Here is a 22,599-nt window from a genome sequence, read left to right on the forward strand (position 1 = left end):
TCGTGATACAGAGGACCTGTTTGGTAAAAAACTAAAAATTAGCTGACTAGCAGTTAGCACTACAAATAAGCCTATTTTCTAGCTGTTTGTTGGTTGGCTAGCGATTGCATCCACCAGCAGACCGGCCTAAGAACAACGCTGCTCTACCTGGCTGACCGTATCATGCATAAGAACGCAGAGATCCATGCATCCAGGTAGCTGCGATCCATTGCACCCCATGTGGAAACATGTCATGCATGGCCTCCACAGGTAGCAGTGCCGAGCCATGAGACACCTCGTACAATTTTACCGCCGAGGGAGAACTCCAGAAACGACAAGGCGGTGGCAACGCGCGCATGGAAGCGAGGGGAATTATTGCGAATAGTGGGGGAAGATAACGATGTGTCCCCTCGTTTCTTTACGGCTGCTCTGTTACAAAAAAAGAGGTCCAGAGGTCATTTTTTATGCAGAGAAAAAACCACGGTTTCCTAAATACCGCAATATTAAAACCGCAGTTTTTAGTGGCAACCAAACAGCTCGTTGTAATTAAAACTATGGTAATCTCAAAAACTGTAGTATTCTCATAATACTTAGAAAATACTTTGCTATCAAACAGGGCCTTATACTCAGAAAATAACCTACAGTGGATCACTCTATATACTACGTATATTCGGCGGAAGAAAATAGTGCATGCAGAATCCTTCAAGGAAAATACAACACATGTATCTAACGATTGATAATTCAATTCTCGTGGTAAATTATTAGCACAAATCATGTTTTAGTATTTTTTTATTTTTATAAGTAGAACTTCAAATTTAGAACTAGTTAATAGCTAAGATTAATAACTAATATCTGAGATTTTACGGATTTCCTATACTATACCTATTTCTATTTGTTACACTATTTCCGTTATGTAAGCCCACTTAGCTCAGAGCTTAGAGCATCGCATTTGTAATGCGCTACCATACCTTTCCTTGATAATGTCACCAGATGATGCACCATTGGTAGGTCCAAATACAACGCGAGGGAAAGAAATCACCTCTTCTAGCCCCGCGCCATCTACAATCTGCACCAGAAAGATTTAGTTCAAATTTGGGTATATGTATATACTTGGAAAAGCAGCAAATTAACATGATCCTGTAGTAAACTAAGATGACAACAATGTTATCCATCGTTTCTACTCATTTCCATTAGAGAAAAGTCCACATTTCAATCCCGAACTAACCGCACGGTTTAATTTACAACCCTGAACTACGAAACCGGTCGAAATACACCCCCAACTGACCATTATGTTCGCAACTCAACCCTGGTCTTGGTTTTGAGTTAGTCAACCGATTTTGACCCTAGTCAAGTGGTTTTAACCATGTTGTACATTGACTGGACAATGCCAAGTCAGCAAATACTCTCTCTGTAAACTAATATAAGAGCGTTTAGATCACTATTTTAGTAATCTAAACACTCTTATATTAGTTTACGGAGGAAGTAATATTTAAAAAAAGTCATCCCCGGCCGCGGTGCCGACCACAGTCAGCAGCCGATCCAGCACACACACATGATACATCAACCTCCAATTGATCCAACGCACACACAACAACTTCGGGATAACTCTGGGAGGCTAATGGATCGATCCAGCAACACACGCAACACACTCCAATCGATCCAACACCCACACATGACGGTCCAATCGATCCAGCACGGCACAAGGCGTCGCGGCGTTGCACGGGGCAGGGATGTGAAGCCCACCGAAGCTATTGTCCAGCCTACGGTTCGCAGTGTGGCGATGTCGATGGCATTGCCATCGCATGGTGAGAACTGAGAAGAGGAACTCGTCCAGGAGGAGCTGCAGTGCCGCATGAGTCGGAGCGAGCCATCGACCTTGCACGAGTGTCTAGTAGGCAAGGTCGCGGGGCTGCTCGGAGAAGGAGCCGCAAGGCTGGTGGGGTCGTCTTATCCCGGCGGTCAGTGGCACGCGCCCGCGAGGTAGCTGCAGCGCGGCTACCGGAGGTGTGCTGGCTGACGGCAACATCGGGCAGTGGTGCAAGGGGTCGGCTCGGGGTGCAGCCTCCGGCGGCAGCGGCGCCGGTTCGTGCGAGCGAGATAGCAGGCAGGTGGGCGGGTGGAGGAGAGGAGAAGAAGAAGGTGGCGGACGGGCGGCGCTCGCCGGCGCCCGGCGGTCCGCGCGGTCCGAGCAGCATGTGGGATCAGGACATGCGTCTTCAGGGATGGGGCGGCGGCGGCAGCTGTCTGTGCTCGGGGTTATGTCGGGAACGAGAGAGAAGCTTTGTTTTTTTATTTGTGCATGCTGAGTTGGCAGTGCCCAGTCAGCATTGACTACGGGTCAAAACCGATTGACTGGCTTAAAACCAAGACCAGGGTTGAGTTGTGAACTTTGAGGTTAGTTGAGGGTCTATTTTGACCGGTTTCGTAGTTTAGGGTTGTAAATTAAACCGCATGGTTAGCTCAGGGTTGAAATGTGGACTTTTTTCTTTCCATTATGATGTTGAGATGTTCTGATCCATAAACGTATAAAATTATGATCAAGCATGCAATATTAGTAAACACAGTGCAGAAAAGCGCATGTGCTTGGCATGGAAAATTAGCAAAACCTAAGAAAAGCAGCATCGCCAAATTATAACCACATAATCCATGAATACATTATTACAGTATAAAAAGAACACGTTTCTCACAGTTTGCACTCCCCGGCACAAGCAAGACCGAACCGGGAATACTGCAGTTATGAAAACCCAAAAGTCCTGAACCCCCACATCCACCAACCAGCTGTTAGGATATGTGAACCGTCGAAGATAGATGGGAGCTGGCAAGCGCAGGGTTGCAAAGGGGAGGACGAGGGGCCATTGCAGCCGATCTTACCTGAACCACTTTAATTATCTTATGGCATCAAAGTCAGGGCATCACGAGGCTACTGTTTTCTTCAGAATCCCATACCAAACCTCTAATGCACAGACTGCATTGCACCCTCGGCACCATCTGGGGTGGATCTGTTAGAGAATAAAAAATATGACAAGAAGAAAGGTTATCAGTCCAAGATTAACATATGTGCCTTAATTTTCTCATAGTATATACGTAAGAGCATCAACATATAACGCATCATCAGATCTTCTTTTATTGATTAGCGGACATCTCTAAGATGATATCAGCATACATATCTCACTCCCAAACAAACTACAGGGTAAGAGTAACCATCTACTTGAAATTTCCAAGTCATTCTTCTTAAATATTATACCACATGGTATATGTCCATGTCAAAAAGGAAATTAGATGGAAATGAACGAGCATATGGTACCATAACTGTATCCTCAAACAGAAGCCAAGCTCAGCGCTAAAATTTAAAAAGAAGCCAAGCTGGCAACTGACATCCTAAGAAGTGAATATCAAAGAGATATATAATTAACAAAGTGTGCACACACAAGAAATACATGCATATCAACTACAAATATTTGAAAGAACCTAAGTAAAATATTAGACAACCTTCTATTTGAAATTTAGCATACGCTACTGAGGTTATATCAATCAGTCTGTCTAGGACACATCTAGATGTGACATAACCTGATCTTCACTATGTTTGTGGTCTATTTTTTTTTGTCTCAGTTTCCTTTTTTTTTGTTGATGTGTATTTGTGAGAGCTTAGATGTAATATCCTTAGAAAACATCTAGATGTGAATTAGTAATTACCTGTTTCGTTTCTGGCACGAAGACGATCTGAACCCAGTCTGCAGCTGAACACCAAGGAATAAGATTTCAGAATATAGGGCCAACAATTTGTATGTGTTGAAGTAAACTGCAAGCATACCTACGAAAATAAAATAAAATAAAAGAGAATCGTCAAGCACAACCTCTGAACATAGGCAAGAAGAATCGTGATAGCGCCTTTGATGTTTCTACATACCCGCCAAGCTTTTATGTTCGCATTAGCCCACTGGTTAAGGCATTACACTATTTGATTTAACCTCTCTTGATGCTTGATACTTTGCGAGATTAGTCATAGCAAAACTGAACGTCATTGTACATATCAACACATCACAAAGATCAATACCCAATTCTGAATCATATGCCCCCAAAAGAAACACATCTCATCTTGATTTCAAGCTCGATCACCCACGATCAAAACCCTAGGCGGAGACAGGGGAGACAGGGAGCGAATCATCACATAAAGGGCGGCAGAACTTGATTTCATACCGTAATCTGGAGGAAACTCGCCGATGCCCCGAGGACGTGGCTCCATCCGGCGTAGATCACCCCGGCGGCGCTCCCTCCTTTGTCGCTCCCTCCTGTGTCGATAACAAGAAGACGAACAGACAAAGGCGAAGATACAGGGGTTTATGAGGCCTTGTACAATACTAGGTGCTTAGAAAAATAAACCGAATTTTTTTGAAGTATCACTGCCTATTTTTCTGAATTTTATACATCGAAACTGGCTCTTGTGTCCGGCCTGGAGTGTTGTGGCTGGTAGGGAAAGTACAGAGGAGTCTGCTTCTAGAGGTGTCGTAATATGAGAGGTCATTTGTTTGCATGTCCGTGCATCTTTGGATCTATCTGTCTGAAGATGCTTCTTTACAGGAAACTATTCGTTCTAGCCCAGGGGTGTTCCTTTGCACTTTAACCAGTGTGATGTTGTTTTCTTCCACTGCCTACATGTACTCCTATAGCCTATTATTTATCCCTGCTCAGTTTGGCCGTCCTGTGGAATATTTGGAAAAGGCGGAACGCCAAGGTTTTCCGGAATTTACACCTCGAGCTCCACACTATTGCTAGCTCCGCTGCTGATGATCTTCGGCTCTGGTCTCACCGATGTAAAAATATTCAGAAACAAATTAGTCTCCGTGACTAGGGCTCCATGTTGTTCCACCTAGCCGGGAGATTATAATCCCACCGCTTGTTGTAATTTTTCCTTGTTTCTGTACCCTCTCACCCCATGTATCTCTGGTATGTAACACCCGTGACGGTTGATAATAAAGGTTCAGGCAGGCGTAAGCCCGCCGTTGACGCGTCAAAAAAAGTTTGCTAGATTAGTTTCATGCCATCGAAAACAACAAGCAGATGGAGCAGGACGGGGTGGAGGTTCCCGTCCCATGGCCTTCACGTGTTGTGGCTGGCGGTGCTCCACTTCCTTCCCCCCTGGTGAGTCGTCCTTGATCTGAAAAATATTTGCTCCCCGTTCTGATTTGTTTCTTGGCATACAGTACGGTGGTCTCAGATGATCCTTCAAAGGAGGCCACAGAGAGCAGCGATTACTTCTTGGTACAGGGAGTTATCGACAACAGCGAGGCACTTGGAGGTATGGTGCCATCACTGCTCAGCTTCCCCCATGTTTCCTTTCAGTTTAGAGCTTTCACTTCCTTTAGCCAGGTTTGCAATTTCAGATTGCCAGCTACCTTTCATTGGTGTATATGCAAGCAATAGAGGTTTCTTGATCAATTTGGTTATAACTTTATTCTCTTGTTTGATCGGCACATTGTTTTAGTTATCAGAAAGGTAAACTGGCCATGTGAAAATAAACTAGCTTCTTTTGGGGAGATTTTCTGTGATGCTATATGTTTTTTGTACAGCAGAGCATTTTGCTGCTATGTAAATAAAATTTTGTGTCCAATATCTTACTTTAGCTGATGGTTTGCTACCTATATCACCGGCTTGCATGCTTTAAGAAGGAGATTTAATATGTTGGTCATTCATATCTCTGGCCATGTGTGATGAAAAAAAAAGTTAATTGCTAATGCTTTATTTCAGAAAACCAAATCTGCACCATGCCGATACGCTTCATGATGAGCGTGCATTTGTCATCCCACACACTCTCAGGTTATTGTTTCACCCCTTTTGATACTTTTTTATTTGATGACTTGCTCAAGCCAAATTGTTTTTCTGCATATTCCTACATATGTGCTCCAATCCATGATAGTGTTTCACCCCTTTTGGTAGTTTAAAAGTTCCAATCCATGTTTAAGTGAGGTCACACATTCGTCAAACTGAGAGTTGCTTCAGCTTGTGCCTACCTGTGGCCTGTGGGCTTGCTTTTTTAGATTCATTTGATACTGCTTGCATGCTACTGTAACTCTTATCATGTACTGACTGTTAACTCTTATCCTATCCTAACTGAAACTCATTATCCAACTTGCCCCAACGATGTTCTATTTCGCAAAAGCTCGCTCCTTTAACATATATGGTGGTTCTTTTCATGTATTACTTAAATGGTTGATGGCCTTGCTTGATGCTTGCCATGTGTTTGATCGTTCACCTCTGATGCCATGTTTTCTCCATGCAGATGTCTGGTAGAATTACTAGAAGTAGCAGATCTATTCTTTATTTGCTATCCTAGCTTGCCGTCAGCTTACACCAATGACCTAAGGTATGATGTTGGATAAATAGCTATTCTTAGAGGATGGATCCAGATATTGCTTAATTTGCTGGTTCTATACTTGGCTGCATTTTTTTTACTGAATGGGACTCATTGTTACGTCGTTTGACATATATGTGCATTTTCTTCAAGCCTTAAAGTGTACTTAGCACAACATACAGACACACTTTGATCGTGGCATTAGCTTATTAAATTATCTAAACTTGTATCTCAGTACCTACCACTGTAGGTCTATTAAGTCTTATGTAGAGCCATATATTTGATATTAACTGAAAAATAAGGAGGTTACCTTTTCCTTTACACACCTGGAACCAAATTGTACCAATTGTATCTAGGTGCAGTTTCAGACAAGATACAACTCAGTAGCAACAGAATTTGGCCTTTGCCCTTAAATGCACGGTTGCTACTTCATTGTTGTTTCGCTGTTGTTACAAAGATAATCTCCATGCTTTGTTGTGTAGTTGGCGGTCCTGTGAACATGGATTTTTATCTATAAAACGTGTATTGAAATCTTGAGAACTTCGGGCCTGACATGTGTTCATGCACTTGGTGAGGAACATGAGACCTTTAATGTCTATTAAGTCATGTTTTTGCACAATTCTTGGGTGAAGCTTTACCGAACAATATAACGCTTCTAAGAGCTGCCACTTTTACACTAATAATGCAGTGTAGAGGCCTGTGTGCAGAGCTAACGAGGAAAATCCACAGCCATGGATTTAGTGACTTCACAAGGATAGCACATAGATGAAGACTTGCCTTTTTTGTATGTGATGTGATTTCTTCGGCAAAAGATACCTAATACTATTTATTACAGTCCATTTGACAAATAAAGTATATGAGAAGGACACACAACAGACATTGTTAGATGTTTCCACTTTTGTAGTTCCATAGATGAGATTTCTGGCCTTCACAGGCCGTGATATATCACATATTTGAGAATGGGCTTTTCATGTCTCCTTGTTATGCTAATTGAGACTTCAAGCTGGGGTGGAGGGGCATGAGTCAGGAAGCCTTCCCAATCTGACGGTACCTCCTCCTCTTCGCCGCGTCGTGGCCTCCTCCTCTTCGCCGTGTCGTCGCCTAGGCCACCTCTTCGCAGACCATGGGAAGGTGACGTGAGTGTGGTCGATGGCAGCGGGCCGTTCCAAGCACTCACTTTCCATTGATACCGATGACCACAGCGGGATGGATCCAGCCGCCAAGATGCAGAGCGGCGGTCGATGGCGGCAGCCTGCTCCCAAGCTGCAGGTAAGAAGGTGACGTGGCGGTGATTGGTTTACTGCCTGCATTTTTTGTTTGAGCAGCTTCTGTATTAGCTTGAGCTAATGGAATTGGAATCTTCTGATTGTTAGGCACATTGCAGGTTAGTAAATCTGATGATGTGTGACACCAGTTAAATCTTCATCATTAGAGAATGATCCTGATACACGCACACTATTCTTTCTCACATACAAAAAAGTTTTTTAAGGGTCACACTTACACATGTTGTGTTCACATGTTAATTGAACACTGGGTGAATTAAATATATATCTCAACTACTATTGATATTCATGGCTAAAACTAAATTTCTTATTAAATTTGCTGCCCATGTACATGCGGCGCTGCTTGTGGATCTCCACAGTTCATGACAACTTTGCTGCAACTCACAGTAGAGCTGGGATGCCACAAAAGATTGTTGCTGAGCTGAATAAATGCTGAAGAATCTTTTACGGGAGAGAAAATTGATACCATTCAAATTTATAACACTACAAACCTGAAATCACATCCACTATTTGTTATCCTAGAAATTCCTTTCCTATAAAGAAAGGACTACCATTCATGGGTATGCATGCCCTCATATGTTGCTACTCCTACATGGAAACATGTGTTAATACTCGGTGCTTTTCTTCTAACTGAAATATAGCTCGAGTTCAGTTACATTATGTCTGCTTCTTAAATTTAGTGCATTTGTTTTTTTGGTGCCCTCCTTCTGGGGTTGATAATATATAAGTTGATGCATCTTCTGCTAGCTTGTCACACTGTTTCTACTTGGCAAGGTCTGTTATAGATTATATATTCATTCAAACATGTATGTGATCTGCTTCCTTTGCCAGCGTCAACATATGTATCCACCACCCTCTCAATTCATTCATATTCTTTCCTTTTTAGTTGCAGTGACGCAAGATATACCCTTCTTGGAGAAGGACGTTCTGTGATCGCGTGATCGTATAGTTAGCTAAGGAGGCAAGCCATCAGTGTGAGTTCAGGAAGAGGTGACAGAGTAGGTGTGCTTGGTTAATAAGCTAAGGAGGCGCGCCATTAGTATGTAGAGTTACAACTAAACTGTACCGAATTTGTGTGACGTAGATCACTAATGACGATGCACAGATGACTTGATTAAATTTAGCAAAATAAGTTATCCTTGCAAATCTCCTGATCGACAAGCTCTTTGCCAATGGTCGTCGCGCTTCAGTGGTAGGCAGTGCAGTAGCAAGGTAGAAGTTGCTTATATGTGCTAAAATACTCCATTCATATTATCTCATATCAACATACAACGATGCATCAATTCTTTTCATTATGATTTTCTTATCTGCCATCTGCAGAGTGCCCATGTATAGTTATGTAGGTCGTGAGTGTGGTTGTAAATTATGCACTACTCCTGGTGGTTACAAGCCTTCATCTCTACAAAAACATTGCAATGAGGTTGCCTGGTTCCGACAGGGATTGAGGTAGTTTGCTTCCTGTCAGAGATTGAGGTTTCCATCGAGAAAGTCAGGTTATCCATCACATGTTTGTTCAAGTATCTCGGGGGAATGATATGTCAGATTATATGTTACTTATAAATTGTTTGTTTCCTTGAAAGTTACTCATTTTTGTTGGCGTTGTTGTACAAGATCAACTGTATTTCCATTGTCGTCATCTTTTTGTGTGAGCTAATTTGTAGCAGAATGAGATGTGGGATCAAACTACTCAAAAATGTTTTGTACCCTTTAGAGCGTTTATTTGTCAACTCCTTTTGGCTGTTGCACGTGATACAGTTGTAATCTCTTGTTACCATCTTCACACAGAAGAACATATAATAGCATGCTTGAGCATTGCCTTCTTATTCTACCTTCTGAATAAAACCACAAAATTTCTTTCAGTTCTTTTTGAACCATGCAGGAGGACTGCATGTATTATATTAAAGATAGAAGGAGAAATACACGACCAACGCCCATCAGAGTTACAAGAAGGACAACCTAAATTTCAGCAAACAAAAAGACCCAAAACCCTGACCACCACAACTGTCTACAAAATCCTCAAATAGAATGAAACTAAAATAATACAAAACGATCTAGACTTGCTTCTGCCCAATGCATCGCGTCAATCTTGATCTGATTGATGATTCCTTGAAGCGGTGTGTGCGAGTTTTCAAAAATTCTGCCATTTCTTTCCCTCCATATACTCCATATAATTAGTGGTACCATAGTGTTCAAGGAATTCCTTCTAGGTCCATGGACTATATTTCTGGCCTCTTGCCACCACTGCTGGAAATCAGAAGCATTTTGAGGGATGGCGTCTCTCAGTTTATTTATTAATAACCAACCTCAACAGCAGCCTGCTTAGTTTATTTCTCGCTGCACGAGAAGTCGTTCATTCAGTTCTACATCTTTTGGAGTATTTGTTAAAGATATACTTTGGAAAATGCCTTTGAGACTGAGCTTCTGTCAGGATAAGTACATAACGCGCATTTTATTTGCCATTCCAAGTATGTGCTGCAAAAGGGAACAAAGGGCATTTGGTCTTAGGTGCGGTATTTTCTGCTAACAGTCTTCCAGGTTAATTCTTGCACTAGAAAGCCATCGGTCTTTTAGTTGTTCTCCATTGGTTCCTAACAACAACATGGTCACTTTACTGTACAAACACCTTTATGCAGTATACCTTTGCTTTAATTGATAGATAATGGCTCTCTGTTATTAGCTCCATCCTCTTGAGTATCAGCCTCTGTCAGGTTATTTGTTTTCCTGCTTGTGCTTTATCTTCTCCGGCTGGTTGAGCTAGGACATTGGGTTTCTTCTTTTAGGGGGAAAGTGTGTGATTTTCGAGTATGCTGGCTGATAGCTTTTCTTCCTTCGGTGTTTCTCAATGGCCTTGTGAAAAAAATCTGAACGACTACCTCATGGGTTTTGTTTGCTTTGGTGTTCCTCATAGGCTTGCACATAAAAGAACCTTTTTCTTTTTTGTTTTCTTACTGCTTCTATATACCTTCATGAAAGGAAAATTTGATCTTTCTAAGGTTATTTGTAGAAAAAAAGGACTGATTTGCTCGGTTTTCAAATCAAGCTTCTCAGAAGGGTCCAAAGCCATTCTTCTTTGGGGCCAAGCTGTATGTGTGTAGCGGTGCTCTCCATGGGCGGCATGGTGCTGTCGAACACCAACAAAGGTGAGGCTTCTCTAAAACTCTTAAGAAAATTAAGAAATGGCATGGTTTGGTAGCATGATAGATTAGATTGTCCAGTGTCCCGTGCGGTTGTTCGGTTGCATAGTACAAACAAGTATTAAAATGGTTAGTTCTTGATCATCTGTAAATATTCGGGAAGTAAACTTTTGGTGCTTTAAAGACAACTCTGTGTATACTAAGTGAGGTATTAATATGGTTGCCAAATTTCTTTGAGCTTGCAGAAACAGGGGCGTTTTGTTGTCCAATTTTAGTTTCACTCAACTTCCAATGCCGAATATTTCAATGTTGAATCATTTCCTATAGCCTTCAGGTCCATTCTTCTTTTCTGATTGGGTCGTGTTAGCCCAGCAGAGTAAAACTAAAATTGAAGGATGATTGATTAGGCAATGATGTTTGTTGCTTAATTTTACTACTTGGCATTTGTTTCAGTTATGAACAATTCTGGTTATGATTTCTGCACTGCATAGTGTTGCTTGCTTATTATGATATTTTCTTTTCACTACAAATAGATATGCACTTGCTTTTGGATCTTTAGTGCTTCCCTTTTGATGCTATTAAGAATATGTCCCTAAGCGGCTGCATTTAGTTTTTTATATAATCAACTGAAATAGGGAGAAAAGATGCCGATCTTCTCTCAAAGACCACACCATTGACGTCTTCTTTTGATCTTCGGTCTCTAAATATTCTTACTTGCATGGTTTGAATACTTGGCTCGCTCTCGCCCTTTGCGCAATTGGCGCAACGGGTCATCTAGTTCCTAGCTAAAACCAGAACGCCACAGGAGAAAATGATGAGACATGCTTAGACACTGGATAGGATTTGGTGGTGCGGCGGATGGTGATTTGCAGCTCTCCCTCACGATTGTACTTGACACCAAAAATGGTGATGCAGAGCATGAAGCCATTACAGTCACCAAAGGCATCATCTAACTCCAGTTCTTCACGTACCAAACTCTCAACAAGGCAAAACATGGTGCTCCCCATGTATGTGAGGGTGGCACCCGAGTGCTTGAGGAAAAGTTTCTCCTTGCCCATCTTCCAGTCAGGTTGCATGGTACCTTTGTCGGTGCAGGAAGCCACTTGGCAGGAACAAATGTACCCATCCTTGTGAAGGCCAACCCCATGCATCCAGCTCACTGTCAAAGTAGCCTTGTCCTTGGAAAGGCAATGCCCATTCCCCAAGACACCTCCACTCTTGGCACCTGGTGTCAAAGGAGAAGGTGCGATGCAGATAGCGCCTGCTGCTGGCAGACATGAAGATGGTGTGTCCATCCGGGTGCATGGCGTAGGAGTTGATGATGCCATCCTTGCTGAATGGCAGTGGTGAGGGCACGCTTGTCCAGCACCAGTCCGTGCTTGGATTTGAAGAATGTGGATCCTTGATGCCCACAGCGGACATCACCTCAAATGACTGTCGCATTTCCTTGAAGCTATACTTCAACACATACAGCTGCATGTTGGCAGTAGCCACAAAGATTTTAATGCCTCCGAGCAGTCCATCAGGGAGAGGAGGGCCGATCGCCAATCCGGCTGTCTCTGTGTTGTAGACCATGGTGCCAGGGTGTTTGCTGCTCGCCATGAAGATATTGCTGCCCAGGGCAGCGAAGTACATGGGATAACTAGGTGAAGCTGACACTAGCCGGAGAACCGGGGGCTCCAAGTCCAGGTCGGAGCTGCTGTCCAAGGTGTCGATGTCAATCTTGTAGATAGCAAAGCCCTTGGTCCAGTCATCTAGCGCCAGATAGAGGTGCTTCTGCCTCTGCACAGACCGCAACTTTTTGTCGGCGCGGTCCCTGTAGTTTACCTGCTCCTGCCGACGCTTGGACATCCCTCGTCCCAAGATCTGCTCCTCCGAGTTGGTCTAAAGACTCAATTTTGGTCGCAATCGAGGTGTATAGGGCAACACAAACAAGACAGATCTGGAACAGGTGCAGACCTAATCTGCAATCGATCTGACGGGGGCTTCTTTGACCTGATCTGCAGGTTCATGTTTTAGTTATATAGACCCTGTCTGCCTAACTAATCCAAATCGAATTAAGAAACCGACTCTGCTTGCAACCGAACACAAGAGGGAAACACATATATACCTCGGCAGAATCCGAGCCGGCCGTGTGGTTGAATCAGAGATAGAGACGGGGACCGAAAGCAACACGGTTGCAAGACCTCAGCGCGCCGCCGCCGCCTTCGACTGGTTGAGGATCGTGGGAATGAGACTCGCCGAGCGAGAACGCGTTGATCAGGACGTCGACCCGATCGAGGGTCGTCGGGATCGACGCACGGAACTAGTAGGAACGCAACCCTCAGTGGGGCGCTGTGGTTGGTCGTCGGTGGGGCGGCGCAGGCCTGCTTCTGCTGCCGTCTCCAAATCGGGTTGTGTCGTACTTCGATTTCTACTTCTGCAAGTCATGCTCGTCAAGTTCTATTTTCGTAGCGCTCTAATTGATAGCGTGAACCTGTAAACCTCTATGTGTTTGATTAATTTTCAGCAATAGAATTGGGGGGCCATGGTTCTTAATTCGAGAATAAACCGATGTCTATATTTTGCCACTGATCCTCGACCCTTTCCTGTCCCAACTATCGTGATTTATTCTGCCCCTCTGAATAAACTGAATAGTTCCAGTTCAGTTTCAGTTAGTATAACCTCTTATTCTTTCGCCTTGGAGAGCGGAGGAGCGAAATCATCTAAGTTTGTTGGGTTGGATTCAGGGTGTAGTCATCTGATTGTATGAACATACGACGTTAACCTCTTATTCCTGTTTCAGTTTTTTACCTGTAGCACATTATATGCTAAAGCAAGTTTCTGAATGATATTTAGGATAATGAGTGGTGCACCAAGGAAGAAAAGGGTGGAGCTGCAGTTGTCAATGACCTTTGGTTGGACCATTGCCTCAAGCAAGGACGCTTAATTCCTGCTGGGAAGGTACAGATTGCTTTTATATTGCATCTGCTGCAAATCTTACATCTTACATTCTTAAGAAGTTGATCCCCACTTCTAGCAATTCTCTTTACATGCACAATTTCCACATCAAATGCCACGTCAGCGTTCAGTTTCCAAAACAACAACTCTCGGAAAAAAATCTGGTACGACCGGGTCGCACGCAGCCAAACGTGAGACCATAGCGACCGCGTGACATGTGTCACTACGAATCTCAAAGCAGACAGCGTAACCTTATCCCAAACCGGAGAGTAGATCGAGCGTGTTATCAAATTCCTAGCCCAGATCGATGCCCAACCTCTCCAACGCCCCCAACTCATGCCGCCGGTGTGCTCACTCCGGCTGGTCGCCACATCCCCGCCGTTAATCGATGCTCACAAAAAAAAAAGGCTCCAGCCACCGGTGTGATCCACTCGGGTTGCTCGTCACATCGCCGTCGGTGTGCTACTCTGCTCGGCGTGCTCCATGCCCGTGGGCAACGGCCGTGTTCGATGGCGGCCCAGGTCACGGCATCGTCGAAGCTGCTCGCCGGCGTGCTCCACGACGCCGACCACAAACTCTCATGCCCGTGGCCCTCTATCCCCGCCGGCACCTGCAATGTTTTTCGGTGGCATAGCTCTCGCGACACCGCGCCACTGCCCTTGTTCCACCGCAGTTCATGGCGATGGTCCTCCACACTCACGGTGCCGCCAGCGTACTATGCAGAACAAGTTCATGTACATTTTTTTTTTGTGATTTGAACTTTAAAAACTGAACAAAGGCAGCTCCTGTATATTTTTCTTCTGAATTTTATCTCATACAAGATGTGGCCTACGTTGTAAACGAATTTGTGTGTGAATGAAAGCCGTGACAGTACAATGACATTTTTAGTGTTGTGAACTTGCGACATACATTTCCAGTGAACGAAAGATGTGGCCTATGTTGTAAATGAATTTGTCCACTCTTGGTATAAATGTGTTGTGAGTTGTGACATTTCCAGCGTATATGTGCTGCTGTCAACTCTAGGATAAATGTACAGGGACATTTGCATTTGCCTTGAATATGCTGTCAACAGTTTGGCATGAACAATCTGTCAAGGTTTGCCAAAGTGACAAATCCAAAATGTTTGACAATATGTGTTGGTCAAGTCAGTTAGGAACAAAAGCATATAGCTACAGAAGAAAATGATAGCCTCAGTTTTATCTTGCAGCAAGTAAATAGCACCATTTGGCATGAACAAAACATTCCCAGCTAACAGAACATATGCTTGACAAAATTTGTTCAACATTGTCAGGTGAAATAGTAGCACATGGCAGCAGAAGAAGATGATAGCTTTAGATGAAACACTAGCACATGGAAGCAGAAGAAAATGATGGCTTCAGTTTATGTCGCAGCAAGTAAATAGCACCATTTGGCATGAACAAAACGTTCCCAGCTAACAGAATATATGTTTGACAACATATGTTCACCATTGTCAGGTGAAACACTGGCACATAGTAGCAAAATAAAAGGATAGCTCCAATTTTGTGCTACACCAAGTACATAAACCATATAGCTGACATGCCCAGATAACTAGCATTGAGGAACCAACAAGACATTATGAACCAACGCACGATCGGCTCGTCACGGCTCCTTAATGTACTAGCACCATCGTTGAAATCCAATTGGCGAGCGGCCGGCGGTGTTGTGCCATCTCCATGAGCTTGAAGCAATTTCTTGTAAATTCTCCTTGGATAGGTGGGCCTAAAAATGATGGATACTCTCCAGATGCCATGGGTATTGATGGATTTGAAGTACCAGCAAAATCAAATTCCGAAGTGCCAACTGCGGACGGAACAAACAAAGACTCCTTTCCTGGATAATTTGTACCTTTTCCTGCACATTGTATGTACATATAAGAAATAGAAATGAAACCTTCCTACTTATTCACATAGAACAATTAAAGGTACCTTTTTTTCCCCTTTCTTTGCTCCCTCTAGCACATATTTTGTTCTTTTTTACATTGGACCTTTTATTACTGCTGCAAGTGTAAGTAGCAGAATCAATCAAGATAGGCTTCAGGAAGGAAGGAACATGGAGTAGCCGTGGGCGGAGAGGATTCTCTAGGGAGGCTGACAGTGTGCTGCTCATCCACGGCTGGCTATTAGTCTCAATCGTTGGCAACTGCTGAGAGGTAACTGAATCAAGAAAGAGAGGTTGTGCTTGTTGTGGCATGTGTACTGACGACTAAACTTTTTTTTGAAAAACAAACTTGAAACTTTATTAATTAGAAATAACTGTTACATCGTCTATTAAGAGAGTTACAAGATCTTCCATGGGCTCCTCTATCCAATCCCTAGTTATGGAACCTTTTGCTAATCTAGCAAGCTCATGAGCTACTTTATTCGCTTCCCTGTTACAATGTTCAAAACTGGTTTGAGGAAAATCACAGGCCATAAAAAAACAATCCTTAAAAATTGCAGCAGCTGGTCCCGCAGACTGTCCTCCGTTCTTCATTGTGTCAATGACCTCCATATTATCAGAATTGATGATTAGACGATTGCAGCCCGTCTTTTGTGCCAACAGTAAACTAAATCTGAGTGCTACCGCCTCTGCTGTCAGGGCATCCGCGCAGTACTGAATCCTTCAGTTACCACTTACTATGAAGTTTCCTTTGTCATCTCGGATAACAGCACCTGCTGTGCCTCCTAGTTGATCACGATCAAAAGAAGCATCCATGCTCAATTTAACGAAACCCTTAGGAGGTCTGCACCATCCTTCATTCTTTCTCTGTGCTTTAGGAGAGTGAGCATTTACATAGTTCGATGTTATAGCCCGAACCCTCATTGAGGTTTGGGATGCCTCTTGAGACTTACCATGATTGGAGTAGCCGTGGACAGAGAGGTGGTCTGATTAGGATCTGAAAGAACGGGGCGTGGGGCGTGGGAAACGGGGTGGGCTGGAATTCGAGCGAACACTGCGTTGAGGTTCGTAGTTACACATGTCACGCGGTCGCTGTGGTCTCACGTCTGGCTGCGTGCGACCCGGTCGTACCAGATTTGTTTCCACAACTCTCCCTCTCTATCTCCCAGCGCTAAAAGGTCGTTTCTTCTTCCGTATCCTTATTTTTAGGATCTTCTTTTTCCTGTAACGGACGAGGCCTCCTATTCTTATCTGCCGCCGCCTTGGATCGAGCTCCGGCATGGGAGACGACTCGATGCCTGCCACCACGCCGCTCCTAGAGGGCGCCGCCGCACGCCAGCAGTGCCTCGATAGAACCCGCCGCCGGCTGTGCCCAGCCAGTCTCCTCTGATCATCCACATCAGCTTCGCCAAGCCATGGCTACGTACCCTCCACACCCCACCCCGCGCCGTTGTAGGGCCACCAAGAAGCTCGCTGCTACCCGTCGTGCAACCCCTCCCCCAGCAGGCATGGCCCCTCCTCTTCTCCATTGACCCCCTCCATATTCCACTTACTAGCGCGGCGATCCATACCACAGTGCGCAGGTCTCACACACCACAAGAAACAAGATGGAGTGACCATCACAGTGATTAACGACGATGCAGGCACAACCCCGCGCGAATGGGAGAAGGCGTCATACCCGCGGCATACTGCAGGATCACTCTGTGCATTTAAAAACCGAACCGAAAAACCATACCGAAAATAAACCGAACCGAACCAATTTTATGATTTTTATGGTTTCTGATTTCAGTATGGTATGAACTTTTCATACCGATTTGAACTTGGTTTTTATGGTATATACCGAAAAACCGAACGGTTAACCGAATAAACCGAAGTAAAAAATAAATTTATATTTCTTGAGATGTTTTTTTTTAGCATCAGTACAGACACAAGCGCTCATATACACGCGCATACACTCACCCCTATGAATGCACACACGCACACCCTACCCCTATGAGCACCTCCGAGAGACTGAACCGGCATATCATCTTGAGATTTACGAAGTCACCGTAGGCGCCTCGTCGTCAACGGGAACGTCTCCTCCCACTGAAAGCGCATCGCCGGAAATCCTGCCCTGGTGGGTTGGGGATACCACTGTCCACCTAACCAATTCAACCACAAGTTGATTCACTTATATTTCTTGAGATGAACAACCATATAATTTGTCATTTTTCTTGTACATGAGTCAAATGCACTACTAAGCACGTAATTTTTTCTTGTATCATAGTCATTTTTTTATTTTTAAAATGCTAAGCACGTCCATAACCATCAATAGATGAATCAATGCATGCATATATATTTATATATATAGTCATATATTATTTGTGTAGAATAGTATGGGTTTTGAGTCATAAATTTGCTAATTATTATTACGTCATTTCCAAATTCGCGTCAACTTTGGTTTTTATGGTATATACCGAAACCATACCAAAATAATTTGATATATACCGAAATTGAATCGTATTTTAATTTCATACCATATTTACCGAAGTATTAATACCGTACAAACTGAAAAACCGTATAAATCGAACCATGTAAACCGAATAAACTGCAGGAACCCAATCTTTCCTGTCGCACTTCCATGAAGACCCCTGCCGTTGTCCTCACCGGTGCATCCATTCCATCTAATAATCGGGAGGTATATTTCTCTGTTGGGAGCACCGAATGATTCCCAAAGTTATAGTAACCTGTCGAAGGTACGCTTCAGTTCCAGTTAAGTTTCAGCTGGTATATTCAGTCAGGCGCATATGCTTTCTGACTTGGTATATACTTTGTGGAATAGAGTGAATTGCAAAAAATCACCACATTTGAAATTCATTTTCGGAATCGCAAAAATCTACCAGTCTTCTTACAAATTTTCTCAATAAACACTAATGACCGATTTTGGGTGCTTTAATCCAATTTCTGACAGAAAGGGCCCGCCTGTAAGCGCTGACATGGCATAAAACGTTCAAAAGGGTCCCTGAAAAATTGCACAAAGCACCCTAGAAACAAAATCAGATTACAATTGGACCTTGGGAGGGTTCCCGTGAACCGCTGGAGGGGAGATGGGCGACGGTGGAGGGGCTCGGAAAGCCAACTCAGGCGACCACGTCCGCCGCCACGGGCGAGGAGAGCGGCGGCACGACATGCAACTCTCTGGTCGGCGCACCAGGGCAAGCTCCTGTTCGCGGCGACCCGGGGCGCGGTGGCCGCAACACGCGCGGTAGCTCCTCGGCGGGCACGCCGGCCTCGATCAGGAACTGCAGCACCGCCGCACACAAGCTCAAGCACGCCCAACCCCCATAGTCGGCCGCTCCAATAGCACTGGACCTGCGCGCTCCAAGCTGGATAGCGGCGGCGACGAGCTCGTGGGCGTGAATTGGAGACCAGCGGCGAGTTCGTGGGCAGGGGGACGGGGCGCAACGTGAGATCCAATGTGGGGCTGCGTGGGGCGGTGGATCTCGCCAGCGCTGGGAGGGAGAAGTGGTGGTTGATGGTGGAGGGGGCGGAGCACGGAAAGAGAGGGGCTGGGCGGCGCCGGCCATCAAGTGCAGTACGCGGTGACGGCTTCAGAGAGGTGGCATCTTGGGGTGGGAGAGGATCCTGACGAACAGTCAACACTGTTTTCTTTAACTTTTATTTTAGTGCCATGTCAGCACTTACAAGTGGGTCTAACTGGTCAGAAATTGAATTAAATCGTTCTAATCGGTCATTAGTGTTTGTTGAGAATATTTGTAAGAAAACTGATAGATTTTTGGGACGCGCAAGAAATGTGGTGGCGATTCCGAAAGTGAACTTCAAATATGATGGTTTTTTGCAATTCACTCTTGTGGAATACTAATGTCGAAGACCAAGAGGCAGAATATGACCTCTGAAGAACTGAAATATTTTACAGGGAAAATGCGGCATGCAGCTGCAATCTGGAAATTTCAGTGTTTCGGTTTTCCCCTAACATATGGAAGAACATCTAAAATTTCAGAACTTTGTCACATGTTTCAGAACGCAAGTTGGTACTGCAATGCAGATTATCTTTAGTAAAACATGTATCATTGTGTTCAAAGCAAAAATGGTAAGATGCCAAACTTTGTTTATTCAGTTTGCATATTTTAGAACCAAGTCTAAGTGCTGCAGCGTCATGTTTATATATATGATAATGGGATTACATCCAACGGTCATTCGGTTAATATGGAATCTGACTGGTTAGTTGGGCTTCCAGACTGCTGGCCGGCGGACAAGTTTCCATCCCTTCCAGTTTTGCTCCAAACCAGCACAACACTTCAGATGTGCCTCCAACACGTTAGGATCTGCATGCCCAGAGCGTTGGTTACGAGCCCAGGTTAGAGCAGTGCTACTTTAACATAATGTTTATCTAGCAGTTAACATTCTATACTTTTACTTTTGGCAGTGCACTCTACTGGGTATCCACTCTCATCTACAGTTTGTGCTCTTATGTGCAACCAGGCCAATTTGTCAACCAGGCCAATTTGTATATTGTACGAAAACTACATGTAAGTGTCGTTTCTTAGTTCTTACCCACGCTTCCTTTTCATGTCTATTTTTCTCTATCGAGACTTCGTCACTTCTCCTTCTCATTTTATCCTTGAAATCTCGCAGCAACGCGCGGGGATTCATCTAGTTTAGATTAGAATTCGTTTCAGTTACGTAGCTCGCCTAGTTAATGCATTTTCATTGGTGAAATTATTTTTATGCTAGGTTATGTACAAACCTTTTGTGAGAGGTGGAATTCTGGTTTCTTCAAAGTTACAAATATGTTGCTCGGGCTATCAACACAAAAAGCTTCAAGATATCAAGGTGCACACGTGCGTGCACAGAGACACACAAATATATTGCTTTAGGCATAGCAGATATGAGATATGTGGTTAATGAGCTGTCGCTAACTGTACTCCCTCATTTTCCACTTTTACTGCTGCATACAGAGAATGGTTCATTTGATTGGAGGCAATTTCCATGAGAAATGGAACCGAAAAGCTACACATGCCATATGCAATATGTTTGATGGTATATACTATATTATTCTTATGTTAGTCTTTTAACAAGTTTGAGCTACATTCAGAATTTATAGCTGAAGCTTTCGATTGATTTGGTGAAATCTACAAGAAAGCTGATGAATGTGATATCCCGATTGTGAATCATAGTTGGCTCTGTGACAGGTACTCGTATCTAACTAGCCACTTACAAAATTACTAAGTACACTTCATGGATATTTTCTCTGAAACATCCCTTTTTTCTTTGCAGCCTAAATGCAGGGGTCATTCTTTCATGTGACAACTATCATGTACCGTAAGTAAGCCATGCATCTTGTTTTTATGTCGAATGTCCTAGTTTATATCTCTTATTCCCTGAAAGATGAATCAATGCTTGTCGCTTCAACCAGAATTTGTTGCTTCTACGAATACGACCCTCTGTAATTTTTCAAGCGAGAAGTATGTGAATATCGATAATCTTTCTAGCTGGAGTTGCAGTTGCTTACAAAGAAACGCCAGGCAACCTTGCTGTTTTAGAAGTTGCTGCAGTTTATTTCTCTAACTGCTGGACCTCCACTTTTCAAATATGCTATGTTATTTTGTATGCAGTGGTCAAGAAGAAGAGCAATGTGAGGATAATTTCAAAAGAGCATATGCTCATCTATCAGAGACTGGTCCAACTGAGATAAGAAGCAAATCATCTGGAGCCAAAACACCTGATGGCAGATCAATGAGCTTCAGAACAGACAGGTAACCATTTTTTCTGTTGCATTCATCTGATATTGTAGAAATAGTATGATTACACCAAGGCAGATATTATAAGCCCAGATGCTCCAGATGGGTCTACTTATTGGGAATTGTATCCAGAATGTCCTTCCTTTGTCTTATCCTTTTGTTGCTTCCTGTGCAACCGGTGAACATGACACCACAATTAGCATGGACATTTCTGAAACATATTTACAGCATTGACAACACATGTCTTCCAAGGAGCAAAATTACATATCAACATTCAATTCACACATCAGAAATAAAAAGGAGAAATTCAGCTGTGAATAGTAGCTACTATTCACAGCACAATTTGAAATCAGCTACTATTCACAGTGCACGTTGTCTTTTTTTTTTCTCAAGTGTGCATTGAATTTAGATTTTGACTTGTTACTTGGTAGGCGCATCTTTTGTTAATGTTTTTTGTTGGATTGAGGGGCATGCCCCCGATTTCATTTCATTGCATGAAAGGAAACCAATAAACAGAGTGAGTAATCTTAGATTCCATCCAGCCCAGATGTCCTACCGTGACATCCAGACATCAGCAACTAGACAGCCAAGAGAATAAAGCTTGGAACTAAAAAAAAAGGAACTCCACACTCAGAATGCACACCCAGGTGAGAGGTAACCACACAGGGCGCTCATCGCCACAGACTCCAGGGAGAACAGTAGTTCAGCTAACAGTACAGGCAGAATTACTTCCCAACGCCAAGACGTTTCATCATGGGCACCCATCCTTTGCTCTTGTTGAAGAACCCGTTCTCAACATCAACCAGCAGTGCTGCGACGGCCCGCAACATCTGTTGCCCTTCTTTTCTCTGTAGACCAGTCCAGCAGGACATCCAATAAGAGATTTGAAAGAACAACATACTAGGGTCATGTGGGTAAACATGATGAAACGTAGCAGCATTCCTGGCTTTCCACAAAGTCCAAAACACCGCAGAAACACCCACTACTATTGTTTGTCTAATATTCTTAGGAATTTTTTCTACCCAGACAGTAAACTCTTCTATATTGCATGGAATGTCATGAATTCCAGTTACATTCCTAACCACACGCCACACAAACTTAGCCACCACACATGCACAGAAAAGATGTTCAGCCGTTTCTGGGTAATCACAGAAGCTACAGTTTTTATCCTTTCCTTTCCAGTTTTTTTCCGCCAAATTATCTCTAGTTAGGACACTATTCTTAAACATCAACCACAGGAAAACTTTTACTTTCAGCCGTATCCTCGCCTGCCA

The 22,599-nt window shown here is 43.6% G+C and overlaps 1 long non-coding RNA gene across 1 annotated transcript; it reads right to left on the reverse strand.

Annotated features, from left to right (window-relative positions):
- Positions 1-2,872: 2,872 nt before the first annotated feature.
- Positions 2,873-4,189, reverse strand: LOC125513192. Its single transcript, XR_007285738.1, has 2 exons — positions 3,673-4,189; positions 2,873-2,978 (listed from the first exon to the last, which is right to left on the reverse strand). It is a non-coding gene; the product is annotated as an uncharacterized LOC125513192 (long non-coding RNA).
- Between the last annotated feature and the right edge of the window lie 18,410 nt (positions 4,190-22,599).

The sequence above is a fragment of the Triticum urartu genome, chromosome 6 (genome assembly GCF_003073215.2).
Source record: "Triticum urartu cultivar G1812 chromosome 6, Tu2.1, whole genome shotgun sequence".
Lineage (NCBI taxonomy): Eukaryota > Viridiplantae > Streptophyta > Magnoliopsida > Poales > Poaceae > Triticum > Triticum urartu.